Below are 17385 nucleotides of genomic sequence, written 5' to 3'. Positions count from 1 at the left end.
TTTCATAGATGATAGTGTATGATTGATCATAAACTAATAATTTTTTTGCTTTGGACAAATATTTAGTCCTCTTTTTTCCCCTGTCAAATTTTCATAACATTTTTGACAGGTTTGTTGTTTCTTTTAAATCTTCATCTAATTCTAAAATAAATAGTTGCTTTTTTGGTGAGTTTAACCTGATTTGTATTACTTCTATACTTCTAATTTATTTTCTTATTTTCTAAGGCATAGGATCTTTTAGCAACTGCTGTAGTTAATTGATGTCTGGTGTTTCTCCTCGTTATCTATATTCACTTTTACCTCTGAAGGTATGCAATGTACCTACATACATATAATTTTTGTTCAATGCTATATGTATATATTCTGAGTTTTTTAGAACAAACTATTAATTTGAAGATTACAACTGTAATGTTAGAGGGATGTATCACCGCTCTATTTTGAAGCTGACGGGTGACTCTCTGACTCTGAGGCATTCCAATGCCTCTTGTGATGGACGCAGTGAAATAAATGCTTTGTGCCATCTACTGGTGCCGGTGGGAGCTGCGCGTCAGCTCGGAGCAGGAGCCAGGACGGGCTCAAGTGTGCAGTGTGGGAAAAGAAGGAACCTCTCTGGAGATAAAGACATAAAATAATAAACAGCATTCTAGTTAAGTGCTAACTAATGTTAAACGTGTGCTAATTAACTCACGCATTAACCCATTTCCCAACTCCTGCCTTCCCAAGCGTGCCCTACAACTTCATCCCCTTTTTTAAAGACTCTGAAAGCATTTTGTTCTGCAGGTAGGTCAATCATGTTTTAACAGAGTGGAACAGTCCAAGCTGATGGTGTAGAGTTTGCTGTGAATGTGAACATGGTTTGTCTAGACCTGTTACTCTTTCAATAATAATTCCTAATTACAATGTATGTCATGATCACTTATAATTAAATATAACTCCCCCAAACACATTCTCCCTTATGGATTTTCTCTGATGCTTGTTCCCTTGTTAAGCCTGGAGTTATAAAGCTACTGGGATGGGAGACTCCAGCCTAACTCAGTGCAGGGTTAAATAAGGCCTTTTGGCTGAAACCTCTTTGTATCCTACAGCCTCATAATAGGCTATTGTATTTTCTGAGGTTTTTTTAAGGCTCAGATGTCGCACTCAGTTCTTGGTTGTTTCAGTATCATCAGTGTTATCACTGGTATGTTTAATACATTTGCTGTCCTTTCTGATCGTAAATATTATTTGTTCTTTCTTTGCTGGTTTTTACTACTTTATCTCTCAAGGGCATAAAGAGCAGATCCACAAATGCTCCAGTGTCCCTCTAGTTACTGTTGTTCTATGCAAAATGAGAAAATCCAAGAAATTATTAGGAAAAAAACCAAACACCCCAACCAAACAAAAAACAAACCACCCCCCCCAAAAAAAAAAAAAAAAAAAAAAACAAAACCAAAACTGAAATATCCAAACCCTTTACAATTTAGAATATTATTTCCTTTGGTATCATGTTCAAGGGTCCAGACACTTCACTTGCTTCCACACTCAAGAACTCATTCCCAGATGAAGTGTAACCTTCAGGAGACACACCTGGCCTAGAAGTGAGGATTCTCTGCTTCAAGTAAAACCCAGTTTATCCTGTCCAGGAGGGAGGTATTTTCCTCATTTGCAAAGGGCTTTTAGATATTTTTGGTTAAAAATACTGTATAAGACGATAGTAATGTATTTTTGTGCTGGTTTTGGTACATGTAGTTAGTGATCTAATTGTATATACTTTGACAAGTTGGATGGGTGGGATATTAAATTTCTTTAATTTCAGGTTATCTAAATGCATATGTATGTATTAAAACATGTTACCTGCTACAAGTACAGGTACAAAAATCAATACTGTAAATTAGTTTGATTTTGTATTGTACTTCAAAGTGCAAATATCAATTTAAGCAAAACCAGCATTGTTTTCAGCAAAGCAAAATTTCATCCAAGTATGAACAGGTGGATTAATACAATGATAGAGAAAAATACTCAGCTTTTTAATATTTCAGGTTTTTTCTTCTCTTGCAGGTGAATGCCCCAGTCATCTTTGATTTTTTTGTGACTGATTGTTACACCTGGGAAAAATGAACTGCAGTAAGTGCATAGTTAACGTGAATTTTCATGGGGGGAAAATAGTTAATTATTGCAACAGTACAGCTACTATGATCAGAGCAGTGACTCAGGCAAGTGAAGCATATAATTGTCCATGTAATTTGTTTGAAGTCAGCTGGGTTCCAACATTCTTGTTCTTTAGTTATTTTCCCTTCAAAATCTGCTGGAATTTGCTGCGAGGTTGGTTTATATATATATATATATATATATATGTATATATTATTGTTAGAAAGATGTCAAGTTGTGTCTGACAGCCTGAGAGGGACTAAATTACTGCAGCTCCATGTCTCTAGCTCCTATCAGGAGCAAGGTTGAAAATGTTTCCCATATGACTCTGGCTCAGCTCACATATTCATTGTTTAAACCAGAAGAAGCTCCTGATTTCTATACTCCTCCTTATTCCCTTTTTAATGACTGTTGTTACTACTCTTACACTCTTTGTCATCTGCAAAAGGCTGTGAATTTGGGTTAGATTCACTCCAGTAGGAAGTATTATAGACAGGAATTTAAATCTAACCTACTTTGTATTGGTGAAAGAAAAGAACACACTTTTACTCTGGGCAAGCTGGAAACTGCTGCTTAGGTTTGAAGCAAACTTTTACCTTCTTTAATATACTAAACACACTTCATTTACGACCTCCTGGAATCACGAGAAAATGGCTGTGGATGATCTAATATTTGCAGGTTTACACAAACATTTTTTAGTAGATCCTACTCTATCCAAGTGAATTAAAAGCAATGTTTTTAAACAAATTTATACAAATGGGGAGTACTTTTCCATAATAATTTTGTTTCTCCTAAATTCCAAATGTATTTTCTGTTCCTCTGCATTTTGATCTTGCTGTCATGGGTAGAACTGGCAGAAGTCCCACAGCTTCCATATGCCATGTGTACCTATATCTGTAAGGTTTTTATACAAATCCCATGCTTTATGGGCTTGTGTTCATGCAGAGCACAGTTGTCTTGCTTTTGTTCCCAACACAGGTGAGTTGATTTCAAGACAATGTGGTAGTAACTGTTTCTTTGTAACAGGAACTGGCAGGTTCTGTTTAATTCCAGCAGCAGGGCCCCAAGGTCCACCATTGCCATAAAATCACCTGCAGAAGGATTCATGGCTCTTAGCAGGCTTTTATCCTGCTGAGACAAGGAAAGAAGTAACAGCCACTAATTGCTGACCTAGATTACTCAGCACACAGGTGTTTTTTTTGTCTTCATAGGACATATCTGAAGTGATGGAGACAAGCTGAGATACTGCAGGAGGATATGAAAAACCAATTGGGATGACTCTTAACACCTTCTATCATTTAGTCATGAGGTTAAAAGATAAGGAAAATCTTTGAGAGGAGAGGTGATTGGATAATACTGGTATAAAATAGAAATTACTGTCAGTGGTGAAAATATGCCTTTAGAACAGAATCAATACTTTTGGGCATTATGGGAAACACTGAATTTAGTGATACAGAGTTCATTAATTATTGTGGATCACTAAAAACTAGGAAAGTTATTTTGCATGCAAGGGTTCCACCACAGACAAAACTCTGGGCTTTGGCACGTGTTGTTCATCCTAAAGGAACTCTGTTGGAGAGAAGGGATGGTAGAGCCTTGGAGTGCAGGAAGTTTTGTGCTGTTCCCCCGGAGTGGAACTAAAATCAAATGGAATTAATCTCTCAGGGTTATGTTTTGTGTCTGAGAACACAGTGAAGGCAACACACTGGTCATGGTAAAGCACTAAAGTTTAATCTCTTACTTTCCTACTGTCAATAAAACTAAGCAAAAGCTGAGTCTCTAGGGCCTAACAAGCTTGGGACAGCCTCCCAAAGCTTTGCATCAAACCCTCCTCTCTGTCTCCATGTCTTCCCTGATATTCTGCACGTTAGGAGCAAACTCCTCCATCCCTTCACCATGAAACTCTTGCACTTTATTTTTTGCTGTCTTCTGTTCTGACTGTACAGCCATGCTTTTTTAGCACCAGTGATGCAAGCTCCTCCTTTGACCTCATATGGCTTCTGTTCCTGCTTACCCAGCCAGGTCTTTCATATGCCTCCTGTGGCACTGCCACCCCTTTCCATGTTCCAGGACAGCAGGGAACAGGCAGCTGGCCTTGAAAACTCAGCAAACTCAGAGTCAGACTTCTCTCTGCTCCTAGAGTTCATAACCTTAAAGACACTCAGCACAGGGTCCAGCCCTTTGTGCTTCTGAGGAAGGTTGGTGATGTTGGAAGATGAGAGAAGGAAAGGTGAAGGATCACAAAGGAGAGAGTATTTTTTTCAAGGCAGACATCTGATGCTCGTGTTTTGGACTGGAGAGCAAAACCCTCTGCATGGTACAAGCAGTGCCAGGCAGAGGCTGGCTGCTATCCCTGGGGGTCTGGCAGAACAGGGAGCAGGAGCTGGATTTTTCACAGGTCAAAAGAGAAAGTTTGGTGGTAGGGAGAAGTATGTGTATCCTTCCCCGTCAAGCTGTCTTTTAAAAAACATGGGAAGATACTTTAAAAAAAGCTGTGTGGAGGTAAGACATTGCTACTCCTTTATATTTAGGACCCCAATTTGCAGTATCAGCTTCAGGTCCACATATGTCAGTTAGGTTAGAGATTTGATGAAAAGATGTCTGTTCTCAATGTTCTCTGTGTTTATGACAAAATAACAGCCTATGAGCCTGATTCTCCTTGCTTTACAGTAAATGCAACACAAGCTTCTCTACAAACTGGATCAGGGTCTCATTTATTCGCAGCAGGAACTGTGTAGCAAACTACCTCACTCCCGATTTCCTCTCCTGCTGGAATTGTCACTTCATTCCAGCGGTTTTGCTCCCGGTTTTCCCGTGGCTGTTGGAATGTGCACGAGCAGGGCCCGAAGCGAGGGGCTGCGCTGGGAAAGGTCAGGCCAGCCTGGGGCACAGCGAGAAGCCGGCTGGGCAGTGGAAAGTTACAGCCCTGAGCTGCTGCAGGAGCTGCCCCGCTCCTCGGGAAATGTGATACCTGCTCGGCAGAGTCCGTGTGGAAAAGGCTGAGTGCTCTTCTTCGCAGTGCTCCTCTCGTTTGAGGGGAGAGAGTTTAGGGTGATCTATCATGTATCTTTATTAGAGGAAATTTGCTTTAATCCCCCTAATCTAAATCTGCTGCTTATAGTGCCAGGAACTGCAAATATTTGTGTTTTGTCAGTATTTCTTCACTGAAAACTATTGTGATCTCAAGCATGATAATTCTGCATGAAAATGATAGCAAGTATGACTCAGTATGAGAAGAGTAATGGACAAAAATAGGCCAATTCTTATCAAATCCTATTCTGTCTTTAGTCCTTCCCTGTGTATTGTACCAGAGCCCATGAACACAGCTGAACAGTATTATTTGCTAGTAGCTGTTTGTGTTTCCAGTGGAAATCAGTGGTAAATCCCAGTGTAAAACTGTCTTTCATCCACAAGAAAGAGCTGTTTGTCCAAACTTCATTTGCTGGATGTAACATGGAATTTGTCTTTCTGCTTTTGGTAGGAACTCATTCAATGCTGTTTAATTTTACTTCACATTCTAGTAATTGCTATAGAAAAGATCTGGGTGAAGGTTCATGACAACAGTCCAGCTATTTGGCACAGATTTTCTGTAAACAAATCGGTGAGTTGTTTAATCAGTGTGAACTAAGAATTTCCCAATGTCTTGTGAATGAACATGCTGCAGTTACAAAGAGATTTCATTAACTAATGTGAACCTCCAAAAGAAAAGGAAGGACAGGAAGAAAACCTCGTGAAATGCATGTTACAATTATAGCTAGAGCTGTGGATCATGCAGCATGTTTTGGGTCTGGTTATTATGGAAAGGATGGGTTTTTCCTTACTGTGAACTGACTATTCTGCTTATATTTCAATAATGCCTCAAGTCTGATAAGATAGGGAACTGATCAGAAATTGCTGGTCTTGGAAACCCTGTGAGACCTAAAGCAGCAGTAATCTGGGCTGTCATGGACCTGAAAGTGGTTTGGCCATTCTATTTAGAGATACACCAAAATATAGACATATTTTTTAGTGTTTGAAATACCAGCATGTCTCTAGAAACTTTTTTCAGAAAATATAAGAGTTGGAGCAATTCAAATTTATTAGATAAGGCATGTTGTCAGTTCAAGGTGACTTTAAAATACAGGGCAACCTGTGTGGTTGTAAGTCCTAGAAAGTGAATCACTCACTGATGACTAAACTCTGACACTGCACAGAGACAATTCAGACTAAGAGATGTGATTTACAATGCTGGTCTGAACAAGCTGATAGCAGCCACGAAAATGAAGCTATATTGATAAGCTTTGGCAATATATCCCACGAGTGTCTTGCAAACTGCTGAGCATTTAGCACCTGCTTGCTACTGTTTTGCACATCCCTTCACTGTGAGAGGCCACGTGTTAACACCGAGTCTAGCAAAGAATTACTCGACTCAGTAATGGCAACCTTATGCAATAACTGCAACATTTCAAACATTGCTTTGGTGGGTTTTTTTTGTTTTTTTTTTTTTTTTTTTTTTTATGTTGCTTTGATGCTTCTAATGTGCTGTTCACACAGGAAGTCAGGCAGGCTGTTTTAAATGGCTGCCCAGCTTTGTGGTAATGGGAGTAAGAGAACCTCTAGACAGGAATCCAGCTCCAAAACTGTTATCCAGGATCTGCACTACCCATGAAATTCTCAGCCTTAGGTCTCCCTCACAAACTGTTCCATAAAATGCCACGGTGATAAGGTCCATGGATGACCACCAAGTGACCATATAGAAAATGTGCTGAGACCTACCTTCTAGCCTTGTTCCTGACCCCTTGACTGAACATTGACAGCTTTCCTGAGCTCTATTCCCATATCAGTGAAAGAGAGAAAAGCAATGTTCTGAGCTGGATCCGTGTCCCCATTCAGTTAAATATCTAATCGTGCTCTTTTCCATGAACACTGAGGTAAAGATGACATTTGTCACTTCATTGTGACATCTCAGTATGTTCAGGAAAGTGTCTTTTTCTGAGACATTTACAGGACAAAAAAAAGTTCAGGCACACATTCTGCACTTAGGAAGCTTCCTTCTGTGTGGAAATCCTGTCCTCCAACAGGCCATCTAGTTACCTCATGTGGAAAGAGAACTTTTGCTCAGCAACCAGATGGCTAAAAAACCACGAGAGGACTCTCCTTGTTCTTGACATCCTTCTCTTTTGTGGGCTATGCAGCCAAATTATTCTTCCATTTAAAAAGCCAGTTCTCAGTTCTGGCTGCACCTGGCAGCAGCATCACAACTTTTGTGTGATATTAACTGAATAAAGGAAGATATGTCAGACTTGCAGCGTACAACACTTAGAGGTGACACTGAGACGTGAATGTGTAGCTCATTAGTAAAGGTAAGCAGGAGGATGATCTTTTGTTGCTCTTTAGAATGCCTTGAGCAGGCTCTGAAAAGGCTGTCTTTCTTTTTTTAAAGCTTAAACAGTTCTAGATGCCTTTAAGACAAGAAATGAGCAGCAGATAAGCGAGCATTGCTTTTCCTGTTCTAACAGACTCCCTCCGATGTGCCAGGGGTGTTTTGTGACCTTTAGCATGACTCTTTCAATGGGGCTGCAGAGCCAGTATGAGCCCAGGCTGCTGTCAGAGTGCCTTGGACCCTATCAGTGTCCATGGAGCTGTTCAGTGTGAGCCTGGCAGGGTGGCAGTGACTTGCAGGGCTTATTTAGCGTTCCTGGAGGCTGCAGGGGATCAGCTCCAGCACTAACAGAGTTCACAGCTCTATGTTTTGGCTATGGCTTGTACTTAAAATCCATCCCTGGCCAGTAAGTGGCCACAGATTAAAGGAACGGCACACTGGTACTGATTAGGAGTGCTCTGTGACCTACTTGGGAGAGCAGAAAGGATCTACCAGAGATTGTAAAAAATGGTCTGGGAAAAGAAATCTTGCTTAATGCAACAGATTGTTTCAAAGTAAAAAAAAAAAAAAAAAAAAAAAAAAAAAAAAAAAACAACCCAACAAAAAACCACCCATGTTATAAGGGGATTTGGATGGAAGACTTTCCCTTTTAAACTGTACCCCCACACCAAGAAAACACAATTTTTTTTTCTTTTTACTGTTTCAGTAGTGGTAACTTTTTTTTTCCCCATTTGACTCCAAAATCAGTATCTTAACTTCGGTGGGTTTAAAACAAACAATTGGAATATGTGTACTTGGAGCCAGTTCTATGGGTCTAGGAAATTCAAAGTTGGTTTGTATAGTTTGAGCTTCCTGTAGAAATAAAAAATATTAGTCCCCTGGTAGCGTAGCAGTGTATGGCTGTATTGAAATTGAATTTATTTTTCCCTGAGCTTGCTGGGTCACAGTGTGTCCCAGGGTGTTCTAAATACCCTCAAACTTAACACTGGGTTGGCTGCATGGCAGTGAAGGAAAAAGAGGAATGTTCTGCGTTGATAAACCTGACACCAAGCCCATATGGGAGAGATAGTGATTAAAAGGATCCTGGGTAACTCTGCAAGGCCCTGCGGTGGGTCTGTGAAGGGGCAAAGCCTGGGGTCTGTCTCCTTTTTAACTGGTGGTGCCAGCTGAAACTTTTCTGTTAATTTTAGTATTAGATGCCCACATAACTGTGGACTTTGATGTTTAACTGTATCATGTGTCCCCTTCTAGCAAAATCTGAAATGACTGAATAAAAGTAGAGTCACACAGGACTAATGGGATTTTTTTGTTGTTGTTGTTTGATTTTCTTGTTTGTTTATTTTTTGGTTTTTTGTTTTTGTTAAAGAGCACCATCAAGTCTTTTGTAAATCCTGAAGAAATCCAAAGTGCTGCATGTGAGGCTTCACTGCCACCTCTCTTTTCAGCACAGGGCTGGTGTTCTGCAGCTCTGGGGATTGAGAGACTCGACATCCTGGGAGAAAAAGCTGTCCTGGCTGGGGGGCTGCTCCCTGCATTTAAACTGAGAGCTGCCTGACCCGTCCGGGTAACTTTTTGTTGAGATTACTCTTGGTTCTGGCACAGTGAGCTTCCCTTTCTCCTGAGCTGGCTGTAAAACAGGTACCAATGACTACTGTAATCTGTTAACTTCATTTTGGGGTGAAAAGCTAAAGAAAGCCTTAATCTGAGTTCATGTTTGTGTCCTGGCCTGAAATGTTATTGAGCCTGAGATTAGTGATGGGTGTGTTTTGAAAGAAGTGGATTGAAGGCCCAAATGATGATTTGCAGCATTTTTAGGCCCTTACTGAAAATATATCCCAGCAATTCCAAGGGAAAACAGCTCCCACACCAAGGAGTGCAACTGCAGGAGACCCGTTTGTGTGTATGTGTTGGATCCAAGGAAAACTAAATCCAAAGCGGCAGTGGCCCAGGATGAAACTTGATGCTAATTGTACATAAATAGCAGAAGGACTGTCATATGACAGGTTATAATCAATAAAACATTCCTGTTAGGACTAATCTGCATGTCAGGTGTCCTTACTGGAACGGAGTGCTGGCACTGCTGTGTACCCTGATTTAAGGGTTGTTCAGGATTTACTCCTCACAGAAAATTAATTTCTACTTCTTTTCACTCACAAGATCTGGACCAAGCAAATGAATGAAACATTCTGTGGTGTAGCTGCTAGGCAATGTATATATAGTTCTGATAAAATGTTGTATGTGTAGAAGTGCATTCTTGGAGTAAAATTGACTTTTTTCCCCTAATAAGAAATTTAGGATCTTTTGTTTCACCTAGTTAAAAAACAGAGCTCAGCCTTGGTAGATTCTATTCATGGGGGTTTTTTTTTTTGCACAATGTCACATGTCTGGAATTGTTCTAAGACACAAGTGTGTTTAGTAGATAAGATATTTAATTTTTTTTTTTCAATGAACAGTTTGGTGTTCTTTGTGAACACATCACAAATAGCACATTTAGAATTTGTTTGCTGATTTTTTTGTAAATCCCAATTTCTAATAATTTGCAGCTACAATTGCTTGTAGCTCTAATACTATAGTCACTTCTGAAACTTGACATGTAGGGAATTTTTTCCTTACTAAAATTCTGTAGAGCTGTATTAAAATGATAATGGGGAAAAAGAAGTGATGGCTGCAAAGGAAGCTGTAGAACCAGGGTTAAGAGAGAAGGTTTGTTAATGGCTTAAGAATGTGATTTCATTCAAATGAAAAGGAGGAAATAACCTAAATAATGAATGAAATGTGTGATTTCATTCAGATGAAAAGGAGGAACTACCCTAAATAGAGGTGTCAAGAAGATGGGCACCTGAACTGGAGCCATAAAATATTCTGATGGAGAACATTTCGTGCTTATGAGTGTTTGGGTGAGAGTTCCATTGACTAAAGTCAGTGTGATCAGACTGACTTTTAAATAAATACCATCTTCCTTTTCATAAGATCTCATACTGGATTTTGTTACAGGAGTCTCCTACAACAAAGTTAAAATCTTATTGTGTAAATGCTGGGAGGGCCAGAGAATTGTATGAAAATTGGTACATTATGAAAGGAAGTTGCAGGAATTTTCCTCCAACTTGATAAGTTTTAAATCTACTAAGAGGAATTGATTTTAGTCCTCTACACCAAAGAATCAAAAATGCCTGCACAGAGAAGTGGCTGATGAGATGAGGCCTGTTAAGAGCTGCCTCTCCATGTGACAGTTCCTGCTGTCCCCCTTCTTTGGAGGATGTTTTTGGCATTCTGCAGGTTTGGGGGCTGCTGCAGACAGCCAGCTTCCAGCTGACAGCTCCATTTGCAGCCACTTCTGGCAGGAGGCAAAAGTCTTCAGTTATTAGGACAGAGTGAGGCAGTGTAGGAGCTATTGTGGTGTTCTCTCAGAATACCCAGTGTTTTCCTCTCTTCCCTGTGCTTGTTTTCCCCTGTTCCACAAGGGCTGGGTGAGGCTTTTTTGGAACCGAGCACAGACGAACGTCCCAGGGACCTTGAACACTTCTCAGAAGGGTACAAATAAGGCTTGAAGGGTGCTCTGATTTGGGTCTGGCAAGAATTTATGTGGGGTTGGAGGAATCCTTGGGGATTATCCAGCTAAATATTTAGTTACTGAAGAAAACCTTCTGTTCCCATTTATACCACTATTTATCATTTTTGCTGCTGAGTCCCTTATTTAAGACTAAATTTACAAGACCTTTTATTAGATCCATTTTCCATTTGGAATCCTGAAGTATCAAAAGCATAGGATGTATCCCACATCCAAAAAAAGCAAGAACATTTAAAAAAAATTGTTTTATTTTTTATATTATTATATTTTTTTTTAATTTTATTTTATTCCAGGCAATGCTGCAATCTCTTCCCTGGCCCTCTGAGGAACATCTCAAAGCACAGTGCCCCACATCAGGCATCATTCACAACTTCCTTCTCATCCAACCAAAGAATCCCTGAGCTGTATTTCCTCATTTCCCTTCTCTTAATAGTGCATTTTCCTTCCCCACCTTCTCGCATTGCTGTCCTGGCATTCTCTTGCATGTGATATTTATATAGTTCTTAGCTGGAAATGGATTTCTTCTGGACCTAGAATGGTCTGGGAATTGCATTACACTCCAAGGTGACTTTCCCTGTATTTACAGCTCTGTTCCCTGTGCTAGCAGGCACCAAAGTCCTGGCTCTACCCTGTTCTTGTCATATGATGCATTTTTCCTCTTAAACAAGGAATTTCCTTGAAACAATTGTTATTTTTAGCCTAAAATCACCTGACAGTTTCTGATGTCACGTTGTGATTCAGCTCCTTCATCCAAACGGGTGAAGAAACTGTCACTATTTTACCACAAAACTGTTGGTATTTGTTATTTAGGAGTCTTGTGCTTCTGGGATTGTCACAGACCTTCTGGGATGAAATCCTAATATAATTCTGAAAGAGAAATATAGATTAAATTAGTGTAATTTGCCTTTAAAAGTTTTCCCTTTCATGTGATAATCTGATTAGAACTGAGGCACTGTTTCATATTTTATTACCCACAGAAGAGAGGTTTATGCCAGGTTCTTGTCTCATGTTTGATTCAGATGTTTGTGAACCGTTGGTAACTGGCAAAACATCTCAATCAGGTTATTTGCATGGAGCTTTCTGGGCATTATTAATGCTTCTCTAGAAATAAACCTTTTTCTAAAGGTTCAGAGGCTTTATTTCATGTGGATAAACATAGAACATTTCACATCACTTCCAAAGTGCAGCAAGAACATTTCTCTTACGATTTTTTTTTCTTTTTTCTTTATGGATTGCCATGAATAATGATGGAATTATGACTCTGCAGCTCAGTCAATCCACTGCATAAACTCACCTGTGCTTTTGGAGAGGGCAGGGTGATGACTGAATCATGACTTCTTTTTTTTTTCTAGGAGAAATTAGTTTATGTTTCAAATTTCAAGTAATATTTTCAAGCTGGTTTAAAGAAAGTATTTGAGTTTGTACCTTAGATAAATGACAGACATTTGACCTCAGGTGCAACCCAAATACAAGCAATGTTTGAAGTGAGGGGGATTAAAACTACATTCGCTTCAACTTGACATGATTTCTATGAGTACTCGCTTCTCCAGTGTTGCATTTTTTATTAACCTGTTCTGTCTCCTTAAATTTCGTTGTCTGGACAATAAAACACAGTGAAGAACATTTCAGTGGAGTTACTGGCGGTGATGGGCCTGACTCACCATGACTGAAACTTGTAAAGAATGATGATCTCTGTACAAGTTAGTCACAACAGAATTGTCCAAATCTTATCTGGGCATCTAGGAGAGATGAGAATCCCTCAGCTCAGGAGAATGGGATGCAATAGTGGTAGCGCTCCATACAGCGGGAAAGAATTCCACAAGATCCCGACAGAGGTATTGTGTGTGTTCCTGGTCCAGGCCAGTGGCATGGGTGTGCCTTAGCCCATGGCCTTGATTGCAGGCACAGTGAACTTCTCAAGGCAAGAACAGGGTGTTTGGAAAGTGCCTGGCATGTTATGGATCCTACTGGGAATAATAATAATACTCAGAAAAAAAAGGATGTCTTGGTTTTTAGCATGAGGCAAACTTTTTGTTGAAAGTGCTGACCAATTGACTTGAAATATGCTTGCATTTGGTGTGGGTTTTGAAAGTGTTAAGCCTTATAAAAGCTTTCATGCTGCTGAATTCACCCTTCAGGGAAAGTCACTGGAAGGCTGGGACCTTTGCTCCACAAAGAAAGAAGCAGGGGACAATAAACTTTTGAGCATCTTCCCCTTAGGCCTCAAGGCTCCTGTGAGAAGTTTGGGTTTTGCTGAATGATGGTGGGGGATAATGTTGCATTCCCTGCTCAGAAAGCAGCTGCTAGGGCTGGCATTGGGATGGGGCTGGGAAGTGGAGAGGAATTCAAAGTCCTGAGGATCTTCTGGCTCCTCCTTTGCCTCACTAGACATTTGGAGAAGCTCCTTTTCTGCAGCAGTAAGGATGACACGTGAGTGGATCTGGGCTTCCAGGAATGCTCTTGGAGCACATGGGATGTTGGGCCTTGTTTTTCTTGCCTCGGTGCTCCCTGTGCCCACATCCATTCTCTCAGGTAAACAGAATTGTGATTTCTCTCTCTCTTCTCCTCCCTGTAGAACTGGAACATGTGTTCCACTGGGCACTTTCAAAGTAGGTTAAGGGGCTGTCTGGTGCTTAAACATCAAAATAATGTTGTGACCTAGTAGGTATAAGTGGGTTTTGAGGCAATGGCATGATTCCAGGTAGTTCTTGTGGAATGGATCTTCCTCCTCTGGTAAATTATCTGTTCTCAGGTGATGCCACCCAGCTGTAAGTGTTGCTGCTTGTTCACATTACCCTGCAATTCCTTCATTTTGGTCTCCTGCTTGACTGGGACTGCAGCAGAGTTCTGACACAATCTCAGCCAGAGTAAGAAAAAAGCATTTTCAGATGTCACCAACCACCACATTGGTTTATACATACCTTAACTCCCAGTCCTGAAGTGCTGTTATTTTTGACAAAATAAATGGGCTTTGTTATTTGCTGTTCATTTATATACAAGTTTGTGGTGAGAGAATGGGGGCATTTTTTCCACATCAACTCTAAATCCTTTATTTTAGTTCTTGTCAGACAACAGATAGAATGATGCAAGAGAATAAAGTTCAGTGGAGGGGGAAAAATACTGATGCCTTGAGGTGATCATTATACATAGATATGACTGTGTTACCTGCTTAATGCTTTATTTTCTCCGTGATTCTGAGCCTGCAAACCTGATGGGAAATTTACTTTCACATTGAGAACTGGAGCATGTGTAGTTTAGAAATTTTATAGACACATTTTATAGCATGAGCAGTAGGTTCCCTCCAGCTTGCTTTACTTCTACTGGTTTTTGCATGGCTGGAGTTTTCTTGTTGTAACAGATAATCCCTTCTGAGGTGAGTAATGCCACAGAATATTGGAGTGGTTTTCTCCCTGAGCAGTCAAGGACAAATCAAAACAAAAGAAATGTGAGCAGTCACACCCAGTGTTGCATTTTTGTGATCTTTATATACAGGGCACTGCTCTTGAGAATACACTTGGAGTCAGTGTGGTATTTTCAGCTTCAGTACTTTTAATGTGGCCAGAACTGGATTGGAGATCTTTAGGATTTCCCAGTTGTGATATCTCTTAAACACCAGTTCAAGGGAGATATTCACACAAGAAGTTCCACTGGTGTTCTATATGTGCACATCTTTGAGGGATCACTTGGAGGCTGGGTATCGAGGTGCTGAGCATCCTTTTTTCTCCAAAAAAATGCCCCAACAAAACCAACTTTCGTTATTACTTTGCCATAAATAACTTTTAATTTCACTTCTTTAAATAATCCTTTTTTCCTCCTGTTTGATTTTGTCAAAGGCCCAATTAAAAGTGGTGTTCATTGGTCACATTTTGAGATCTATTTAGGCACAGAAAGACACCTTGGAGAGTTTTCAGAAGTGTTTAATATTTGTAATGTTTTCCCACATCCAAGTCTCTTCTCTGCTGCACACAAAACAACCCCTGTTGAGAGAAAAGAGCAGCTGAATTCCAGTGACTTTGTCCCTCTTTAGCTGGAGAGTGTGAGGCTGTTAGAACTTGTTCTCAGTTTCAGCTCAGTTATTCAGTGTTTGCTTCTCTGCTCTCTGGGATCCTGAGGAGGAAGTAAATAATATGGGTGTAATTTGAGTACCACTCTCTAGTCCTACTCTTTCTGACAAGAAAACTGCTTTGGATCACCGAGGAGCTCTCAAATTAACTTAGGCTTCTGTGCAGGGACACTCCCTGTGTTTATTTAACAGCACTTTGAGTTTCTGAGCACCAAAATAAATTATTTGCAGAAAAAAACCCTGACATTTGTTTGTGATAAATGTGAACCTGAAGATTTCCCCTGAGCTATGTCTAGCATGAACTTTATTCACGGTAGGGATCATGTTTATGTGTAATTGAAATTTTTGACAGATTTTTGACAGATCTTTTGGGATGTAACATTTTGTTTCCCATTGGATGATCAAAACTGTTCATTGGTGATGAGAAAATCTGAAGGTTTTGATTTACAGTTTGTTTGCTGCTTCATTATTTCAGTATCCTACATTTACAAGGGTTTAGCAACAAGTTAGACACTTTAAATGAAAGATTGCTCATAGAAGTAAATAAAACACTGGCAGAACCTTCCTCTCTCCTTGTCCATGGGTGTGTCTGATAATTTGCACATTTACCAGATTCATTTCCATCAAGAAAATTAATTGCAGAGGTTTGATGAATTGTAGTGTGACCAGAGATGGTAAGTGTTGGTAAATATTACCAAATTTGTGTGGGTTTTAATTATTATTAGGCTAAAAACACTGAGTTAATATGAAAGCTGAGAGTTCATATGAAAGTTCCAGAAATCTGGCGATTTGATTTTTTTTCCCCAAACCATGTATCTGGCATTTGTTATTTGTTCTTTTATATTGACAATGTTTATAAACAATAATGTATCTGTGCAAAAATGTGTACTAAAAATAAGTGATTAAGGGTTTTCAGCCTCCAACTCTTTTAAATCGATGTTAGAATAAATTTGGCAGTAGACCACAATTTTGTTTAGAAGATGAGGCTAAGAATTACCTACAAAATGGTCTGGTTAGCACCATCCTTAATTTGTGGGTGTGATTTCTATGGTCAGTAGACACCAATTCTCTTCTGTGATTATGTCAGCACAGCTGAAAGGTGCAGGCAGGAATGGTGGTTAAAGGTAATGAAGCCTTCATGGCATTTTGGGGGGGGGGGGTGGGGTTTGGAGAATTGTTCTGCTTCTCCCAGAGTAACCACAGGAAAACATCAAAAGTTTTGAGAAATTCCAGAATTCAGGTTTTAATAAATAATTGCTCAACAATTAGCCCACAAATATTTTGTTACATGCCAAACTTGCTAATTAGCAGTTTGCCACAGTACAAAGCAGACTGGCAGCCTGTCTCTCTGAAATACTGGGAAGAGTCTGAGCTTTAAGGCTTCACTGTGTTAGGATGGTGAAGGCAAGCCTTTGTGCAGAGCTGTCACCTTCAGTGGGAGTTCACACAGGTTTGAAACTTTAAGGTTGGAAGAGCTGCTGTAAGGTTGGGTGATGTCACACTGAGTGGTTTGGGTGTCAAAGCCGACTCTGAGCTTTCAGAAGCCTCTTAAATGTTTGTGCTGTTCAAGCTTTTCAGAAAAAGGCCTCATTAAGGAGCTGCTACTCTGTGTTAGGAAGTTTTGCATCAGGAGTGGTGACCAGGACAAACAGTAGCAGCTGAGGCAGGTGTGAGCAGTCCCTTTTAACCTCATTGCAGTGTCGCTTCTCAATGGGCATTAATTAAGGTAAACTTTGACAATTGGAATACCACTTGTTTCTAAAACTGAATAATTAAATCTTACCCTAATCTGATCCCCCTGCCTTTTTTATGCCACACCACCTTCTGGCCCTTGCCGGGGAAGACTCCTTCTGGAAGAGCAGGCATCTATTTGACTTACAGAACTTTGATATAAGAAGAAAATACCTCAAATAAATTCTTCTTTATATTTTGGTCTTTAAACAGAGAAATCTACCGAGGTGTTGTAACTGTAGTTGGTCAGCAAAAGAATTTATTTGGCGGTTGGCTGAAGTTCTGTGCCTTTGCAGGGTTGCCTCAGTGGCTTAGCACATCTTGCAAACGCTTCACTTTCACCTTTGCTTGCAGCAGCAGTATCAGTCACTGCAGCCTGTGAAAACTGCATGGAAAATTCCCTGCAGTGCAGCCATTTGGAAAAGATCCCTTTCCACTGCAAGCAGAACAGATCCCGTTGGTATCCTGGAAGGAAGGACTGCTCCAGAACAACTTGTCTCTGTTTCAGTGACAGCTGTGAGTTTAGTCAGAGAC

Source organism: Anomalospiza imberbis, chromosome 3 (assembly GCF_031753505.1).
Source record: "Anomalospiza imberbis isolate Cuckoo-Finch-1a 21T00152 chromosome 3, ASM3175350v1, whole genome shotgun sequence".
NCBI lineage: Eukaryota > Metazoa > Chordata > Aves > Passeriformes > Viduidae > Anomalospiza > Anomalospiza imberbis.
The sequence above is the reverse complement of the archived record's forward strand: the minus strand, read 5'-3'. Positions refer to the sequence as shown.